This window comes from Oncorhynchus mykiss, chromosome 8 (genome assembly GCF_013265735.2).
Source record: "Oncorhynchus mykiss isolate Arlee chromosome 8, USDA_OmykA_1.1, whole genome shotgun sequence".
Lineage (NCBI taxonomy): Eukaryota > Metazoa > Chordata > Actinopteri > Salmoniformes > Salmonidae > Oncorhynchus > Oncorhynchus mykiss.
In genome coordinates this window covers 37,924,709-37,933,242 of record NC_048572.1, presented here as the reverse complement: position 1 = coordinate 37,933,242, position 8,534 = coordinate 37,924,709, and the positions used below count along the sequence as shown (strand labels likewise).

At 45.6% G+C, this 8,534-nt stretch overlaps 1 long non-coding RNA gene across 1 annotated transcript; it reads left to right on the top strand.

Annotated features, from left to right (window-relative positions):
* The first annotated feature begins 1,279 nt into the window (after positions 1 to 1,279).
* LOC110531088 lies at positions 1,280 to 3,125 on the top strand. The gene is made up of 3 exons (XR_002474628.2): positions 1,280 to 1,581; positions 1,691 to 1,750; positions 1,922 to 3,125. It is a non-coding gene; the product is annotated as an uncharacterized LOC110531088 (long non-coding RNA).
* Positions 3,126 to 8,534: the final 5,409 nt, after the last annotated feature.

Sequence of the window (8,534 nt, the reverse complement as noted above, 5' to 3'; positions counted from 1 at the left end):
GCCTCATTCTTTGAGCAGCAGGCCAGGAGGAAGGTCTATGACATCCTGGGTTGCAGCACCCATGTCCTTAACCTGCAGTTCCAACTGCTTCCCCTTGGATGATGCCTGCACTGTCTCAAGTGCCACACCAATAGGCACAGTGCACAGGAGGTTGGTGGCACCTTAACTTGGTTGAACGGGCTCGTGGTATTGGCTGGAGTGGAATAAGTGGAATGGTATAAAATATACCAACCACATGGTTTCCATGTGTTTGACGCCATTCCATTGATCTCTGTTACAGCCATTATTATGAACCGTCCTTCCCTGAGCATCCTCGTTTGTGCTTGAGGCCATCCAACTGGGTAACAGGACAATTAAGGAAGGCCTAGGGACTATCCTTTAAATAGTTTAGCCCTGCCACATTTTAAGAACTGTGGCTACCAAGGAATGTTTGTTTCTTAAATTTCACTATGTACATTTAGCTAATGGCTTCATAAGTGTTTATTTTTTATACTGCCTGTCTGTTTGTCCACACACACACACACACACACACGCACACGCACACGCACACACACACACTCTTTCCGTTGTCTTTCTTTTCTACCCCTTTAGACGAGCACCCAGGTCCCTACACTGGAAGACCCAGTCAAGGTGAACGTGGTGTGGGCCGTGCATCCTTCCCATAACTCCACCTCCCTTTCTCCCTCCATCCATTCTTCTTTCTTTCCATCCCTCCCTCCCTGGCCCCTCCAGGCCCCTGGCCCCTGGCATTCTCTCCCACACAGGAGGTTAGGGAAGCAGAGACACACAGCCAGAGTGACAGGCAGGTCAGCTGGGGGCCACTGGTGCGTGTGTGATGTGTGTTCCACTGGGCACCAGATGGCCCCTTGTGTCTCTCTCTGCTCCTCCCTCCAAAGGGTGCCTGGTAGCCCTTGGGCCGGGGCCTAGGGGTCAGAGAGCATTTACCCAGTGACCAGGCTCCTCGGATGCGGGAGGAGAGACAAAGCCCTGGCTCCTTCAGTAGGCTCCAGGGAACTGTGCAGCTCTCTTCCAGCCAAGGTTAGAGAGCCCCAGACAGGAGTATGATACTCCTCCCCTCTGGCCGCCCATTAGGAGCATCCAGCCTGTGAGCTCACACACACACACACACACACACACACACACACACACACACACACACACACACACACACACACACACACACACACACACACACACACACACACACACACACACACACACACACACACACACACACACACACAGCCAACTGAGCAACAAGTCTTCAGGGCTCCAGATGACCACTGTTTTGACAGCCAAGGAGAAGAGATTGTCATTGAATAGACTAGTGATACCTGTGTGGTTATGAGCTTTTGGGGGGGGGGGATACTGGACACAAACACACATGTCTCACAGCAAGGTCGATTGTCATCACAATGGATTAATGTCTGAGGAGCTGCAGGGAAAAGACAGCGGAGCTTGCTACACTTACCGCTCTGTCAGAGCAAGTCCGGAAGAGAGAGAGAAAAGGGAAAAGAGAGCGAGAAAGACGGGGGAATGCACAGCACAGGACATGGGTGACTAACTAAACCCACTCATACAGTAAGCCTCCGTTTTACATGACGATAATACACATGTGAGTAAATTCAAAATGTTTATACATACTAAACTGTTTCTCTCCTTTCCTCCATGTATTTCTCATTCCATCTAGGAACGAGAACCTTGGCTGATCTTTACAAAAATCAGTGAGAGCAAGGGAATGCAAAGCCAGGTAGGGAACAGAGGAGCCACACAGTATTCTCAGCCCAGGTGTGATGTCTAACGTCAGACTCAGAACACAGCATAGCTTCCCTTTTCTCAATAGCTAACTAAAGGAGCTATAGGAGTTCCCTCTCCCTTGGTCAATTGTTTAAGAAAAGTATGATCTCTTCTCCTCTCTTAGGGCCAGGAGGAACCTTCTCTGTTCTCCTGTCTCTTCTCCACTTCCCCAAAAGCAACCGAGAGCCATTTTTCAAGGGGGAAATGATTAAGGAGGAAGTGAGAAGATGAGGTTTGGAGAGTCTGGAGATTCTCACGCTTCAGGTAGAAACTTCTACCTATTCTGATTGGCACAGTTGACGTTGGGTTTTGAGAACTTTAGCTCTGAATATAAATGGGGAAGCGACAGCCAAAAAAGAGGAATCTAAGGCATATTTTTAAGTGAATCAGGCGATACAAATTGTGACAATGCACATACTGTATTATCAACAGACAGAATGACAGTGAGGTAGATAGAATGAAAGGGAGTGAGTGAGATTGAAACAGAGAATGAAAAAGAGAGTAAGACGGAGTGAGTGAAAGTAAGATGAAGAGAAAGAAAGTGTTAAAGAGAGAGAGAGGTTGAAGAGAGTCAGAGAGAGAGACCAGTTATATGGACTTCAGACTCCCACAGGCATAGAATCACAACCAGACTCACCGACAGACTGACAGACAGAGACTGAAAGAGACTCACAGGCAGATACTCACAGGCAGAGACTCACAGGCAGAGACTCACAGACACACAGAGACTGAAAGAGACTCGCAGGCAAGAGACTCACAGGCAAGAGACTCACAGGCAAGGGACTCACAGACACACCGACAGACTCACAGACAGAGCATGAATCCCCCTGCTGGAACCTCATGGCTACTACACCTATCACAAGCTGCCCAATGAACAGTGCACAAACAGAACCAAACTAACCAGAAAGACATGTAGATTATACATGCTTTGACAATTAGTCATATATCTGGAGCTACATTTATTCAGAATCTAGACGTAGTCACCCCACCACATCAAAAGAATACCATATCTTCATATTTCCCAAATTAAAAGAAGTACAGCCAACACTCAATTCCATCTGGAATGAATGACCCCTATAAGAATGGTTCTATCTGACCTACAAAGTCCCCAACCTCTGCCTGCTTATCCCTCCCTCATCTGTCTTTAGTGCAACAACTCCTGCTGACCTCTGACCTCTGTGTTCCCATCTCCATTAGAGGGCTTTAATACATTGATGGTGCTTCTGCTGCTCTGGCCTTCCTGGGGCTTAGGCTACTGTGCATTTTGAATATTGTGTGTGGAGAGAGATGGTGCTTTGCTTTCAGACTTATTGTACTGCCATACATTGTGTTTGGACACAAGGATTGGGGGGGGGGGGGGGATTGGGGTGGGAGAGAGGGAGACAAGTAAAACACACACACACTTAAAAGCATATACATCTGTCATTTTTGTTTCTCGGGCGACGCATATGTTAACTATGTGCCCCCTGTCGTCTGGTGTTCGAGTACAGTATCGTGTGCAGTGTCGCAAATAAACATGCACACAGACACCCACAACCACCTAAAGGCATTAAGTTGCAAGGTGGTCCGGTGGAGTCTTGAGCATAACAGCAGTGTGTTTAGTCAGCCTTTAAACAATATGCCAGGCCACAGGAGAGGTCAGTCACACCAGCGCAATGCATGCTGGCGCAACACCGCCCTCCAAAGGACACTATGGGAACTACATCCAGCTTGTCCGCAAATGTATATTTTCTTCTGTCATTTTAAGCCTTTCAAAATATGTAAAAACAATGGATGACAGTAGTCATCTTTCATCAATAGTCACAAAAAAATGTTGGTCTTGTGTGCATCTGTTACTAAGTTTAATTCTGCGATAAGTGTGGGTTCAAATCTTGTTCATGTTATAAAGACATCAATGAAAGACAACTCTCAAGGCACTCATAGCAAAACTACACCTCTTAGTGTGTGTAGATTGCCTTTTAACAGGCTAATAATAACTAAACATATTTTAAATTAGCATGCCCTTGCAAAGCTTGACATTCAGATTAATTTGCCAGTGGCACATCAGGCCAGTGCCAACTGAAAGCTACTGGCCCGAATGAAAAGAATACTGGTCTAGGAAAACCTATATCCAATAATGACCTACAATCTATACACAAATAACTACATTTTAACTTGACAATATAATATTTACATTGGAGGGATAAAATGAAACAAAACAATCCATCTCAAAAATAGTGTTTTTGTTTCGAACAGTCAAGCTACAGTTGTAAGGCCCTGTAAAATCTGTTTTATCTTTGGGTAAATTCAGTTTTCACAAATACATTCTTTCCAATTTCCTCATTTTCCTCGTATTTCAGGTTTTCACTCTCAAAAAAATCCCACTTTTTGTAGAAAAACAACCATGCTTAAACCATGCCAGGAGACCACATTTGAGGCCTGGGAACAATAAAATAAAAAACATTTGGAGGGTGCAGTTATCCTTTAATTTAATTTAACCTAGCAAGAGACCAAGCTACATGTGATGGCAGAGTTTGCAAAACAAATGTCCCGCAATTGATACAAATCATCATCGTATAATTTTGCCAGGTAGGCCTACTTTGCAGTCAACATATAATTGGGAAGGCTTTTTGGGAAAGCCTTAATTAATGTTAATAGAAATTGATGATTGATTTGAATTGATGATTGAATTGCACCTCGCAAAGTTTCAACCAAGACTTCGGACCAAACTTTTTCAATACCTGGTCTACATGTAACAGTATAACTTTAGACCGTCCCCTCGCCCATACCCGGGCGCGAACCAGGGACCCTCTGCACACATCAACAACAGTCACCCACGAAGCATCGTTACTCATCGCTCCACAAAAGCCGCGGGGAACCACTACTTCAAGGTCTCAGAGCAAGTGACGTCACCGATTGAAACGCTATTTAGCGCGCACCACCGCTAACTAGCTAGCTATTTCACATCCGTTACATACATACCCATTGTTGCATACCCTTTGCTGTTTCAATAAATCTTGATTAACTAAAAAAAACAAATTATGAACCAAAAACAAACATGACCAGCAAAAAAAAAACATTTCACTGGCACCTTAGCGACCAATTCAATATTGGTGTCACACTGCCAAGTCAAAGGGTTGCTAATGCGCTGACCCTCTCTCTCTCTCTCTCTCTCTCCACTCAGCTCACCTCTAGAACACCCCCCTTTTCCTTACTTCTTCCTCTCTTCCCTTTTAACAGAGGTTTTCCAGCAGTGCACGGCCCCAGTGATTACTCCTGTTTAGCTGCTAACGGCTAGTACTATCATTAGGACTAATGGTGTCATTAGCTAGCAGGGGCTATTAGCCTGAGCCTGGGCTAGCCAGACTGATGCACTACACTAGCCTGGGCTGGTGATGGCCATTTAGAACAATAATTACACACAGAGACACAGGGAGACAAACAGCCACTCAGCTAATTAGACAAGTGGCTGTAATGAGGTGCAAAGAGATGATGGGACTGGAAACGGAAAAGGTGGGAAATATTTTCTAGCCTGGGTCGGTGTAAAACAAAGAGGGAATTCCCAAACTATTGGTATCGGTTCGAACTGAGAGACGGGAGTATGAGTGGTCAGTCCTATCTCTTTGAACACATCTAGTAGAACTACCATAGAGTCTAAGCTTTGAACGATGGTAAGTTGCTGGTTGAAGATATCCCTCTAGTTGTGTGGGGGCTGTGCTTTGGCAAAGTGGGTGGGGTTATATCCTTCCTGTTTGGCCCTGTCCGGGGGTATCATCGGATGGGGCCACAGTGTCTCCTGGCCCCTCCTGTCTCAGCCTTCAGTATTTATTTTTAGTTATTTATTTATTTCACCTCTATTTAACCAGGTAGGCAAGTTGAGAACAAGTTCTCATTTACAATTGCGACCTGGCCAAGATAAAGCAAAGCAGTTCGACACATACAATGACACAGAGCTACACATGGAGTAAAACAAACATAGAGTCAATAATACAGTATAAACAAGTCTATATACGATGTGAGCAAATGAGGTGAGATAAGGGAGGTAAAGGCAAAAAAAGGCCATGGTGGCAAAGTAAATACAATATAGCAAGTAAACACTGGAATGGTAGATTTGCAATGGAAGAATGTGCAAAGTAGAAATAAAAATAATGGGGTGCAAAGGAGCAAAATGAATAAATAAATTAAATACAGTAGGGAAAGAGGTAGTTGTTTGGGCTAAATTATAGGTGGGCTATGTACAGGTGAAGTAATCTGTGAGCTGCTCTGACAGTTGGTGCTTAAAGCTAGTGAGGGAGATAAGTGTTTCCAGTTTCAGAGATTTTTGTAGTTCGTTCCAGTCATTGGCAGCAGAGAACTGGAAGGAGAGGCGGCCAAAGAAAGAATTGGTTTTGGGGGTGACTAGAGAGATATACCTGCTGGAGCGTGTGCTACAGGTGGGAGATGCTATGGTGACCAGCGAGCTGAGATAAGGGGGGACTTTACCTAGCAGGGTCTTGTAGATGACATGGAGCCAGTGGGTTTGGCGCCGAGTATGAAGCGAGGGCCAGCCAACGAGAGCGTACAGGTCGCAATGGTGGGTAGTATATGGGGCTTTGGTGACAAAACGGATTGCACTGTGATAGACTGCACCCAATTTGTTGAGTAGGGTATTGGAGGCTATTTTGTAAATTACATCGCCAAAGTCGAGGATTGGTAGGATGGTCAGTTTTACAAGAGTATGTTTGGCAGCATGAGTGAAGGATGCTTTGTTGCGAAATAGGCAGCCAATTCTAGATTTAACTTTGGATTGGAGATGTTTGATATGGGTCTGGAAGGAGAGTTTACAGTCTAACCAGACACCTAAGTATTTGTAGTTGTCCACTTATTCTAAGTCAGAGCCGTCCAGAGTAGTGATGTTGGACAGGCGGGTAGGTGCAGGTAGCGATCGGTTGAAGAGCATGCATTTAGTTTTACTTGTATTTAAGAGCAATTGGAGGCCACGGAAGGAGAGTTGTATGGCATTGAAGCTTGCCTGGAGGGTTGTTAACACAGTGTCCAAAGAAGGGCCAGAAGTATACAGAATGGTGTCGTCTGCGTAGAGGTGGATCAGAGACTCACCAGCAGCAAGAGCGACCTCATTGATGTATACAGAGAAGAGAGTCGGTCCAAGAATTGAACCCTGTGGCACCCCCATAGAGACTGCCAGAGGTCCGGACAGCAGACCCTCCGATTTGACACACTGAACTCTATCAGAGAAGTAGTTGGTGAACCAGGCGAGGCAATCATTTGAGAAACCAAGGCTGTCGAGTCTGCCGATGAGGATGTGGTGATTGACAGAGTCGAAAGCCTTGGCCAGATCAATGAAAACGGCTGCACAGTAATGTTTCTTATCGATGGCGGTTAAGATATCGTTTAGGACCTTGAGCGTGGCTGAGGTGCACCCTTGACCAGCTCTGAAACCAGATTGCATAGCAGAGAAGGTATGGTGAGATTCGAAATGGTCGGTAATCTGTTTGTTGACTTGGCTTTCGAAGACCTTAGAAAGGCATGGTAGGATAGATATAGGTCTGTAGCAGTCTGGGTCAAGAGTGTCCCCCCCCTTTGAAAAGGGGGATGACCGCAGCTGCTTTCCAATCTTTGGGAATCTCAGACGACACGAAAGAGAGGTTGAACAGGCTAGTAATAGGGGTGTCAACAATTTCTGCAGATAATTTTAGAAAGAAAGGGTCCAGATTGTCTAGCCCAGCTGATTTGTAGGGGTCCAGATTTTGCAGCTCTTTCAGAACATCAGCTGAACGGATTTGTGAGAAGGAGAAATGGGGAAGGCTTGGGCGAGTTGCTGTGGGGGGTGCAGTGCTGTTGACCGGGGTAGGAGTAGCCAGGTGGAAAGTATGGCCAGCCGTAGAAAAATGCTTATTGAAATTCTCAATTATGGTGGATTTATCAGTGGTGACAGTGTTTCCTATCTTCAGTGCAGTGGGCAGCTGGGAGGAGGTGTTCTTATTCTCCATGGACGTTACAGTGTCCCAGAACTTTTTTGAGTTAGTGTTGCAGGATGCAAATTTCTGATTGAAAAAGCTAGCCTTGGCTTTTCTAACTGCCTGTGTATAATGGTTTCTAGCTTCCCTGAACAGCTGCATATCACGGGGGCTGTTCGATGCTAATGCAGAACGCCATAGGATGTTTTTGTGTTGGTTTTAAGGGCAGTCAGGTCTGGAGAGAACCAAGGGCTATATCTGTTCCTGGTTCTAAATTTCTTGAATGGGACATGTTTATTTAAGATGGTTAGGAAGGCATTTAAAAAAAATATCCAGGCATCCTCTACTGACGGGATGAGATCAATATCCTTCCAGGATACCCCGGCCAGGTCGATTAGAAAGGCCTGCTCGCTGAAGTGTTTCAGGGAGCGTTTTACAGTGATGAGTGGAGGTTGTTTGACCACTGACCCATTACGGATGCAGGCAATGAGGCAGTGATCGCTGAGATCTTGGTTGAAGACAGCAGAGGTTTATTTAGAGGGCAAGTTGGTTGGGATGATATCTATGAGCGTGCCCGTGTTTAAGGCTTTGGGGAGGTACCTGGTAGGTTCATTGATAATTTGTGTGAGATTGAGGGCATCAAGTTTAGATTGTAGGATGGCTGGGGTGTTAAGCATGTTCCAGTTTAGGTCGCCTAGCAGCACGAGCTCTGAAGATAGATGGGGGGCAATCAGTTCACATATGGTGTCCAGAGCACAGCTGGGGGCAGAGGGTGGTCTATAGCAGGCGGCAACGGTGAGA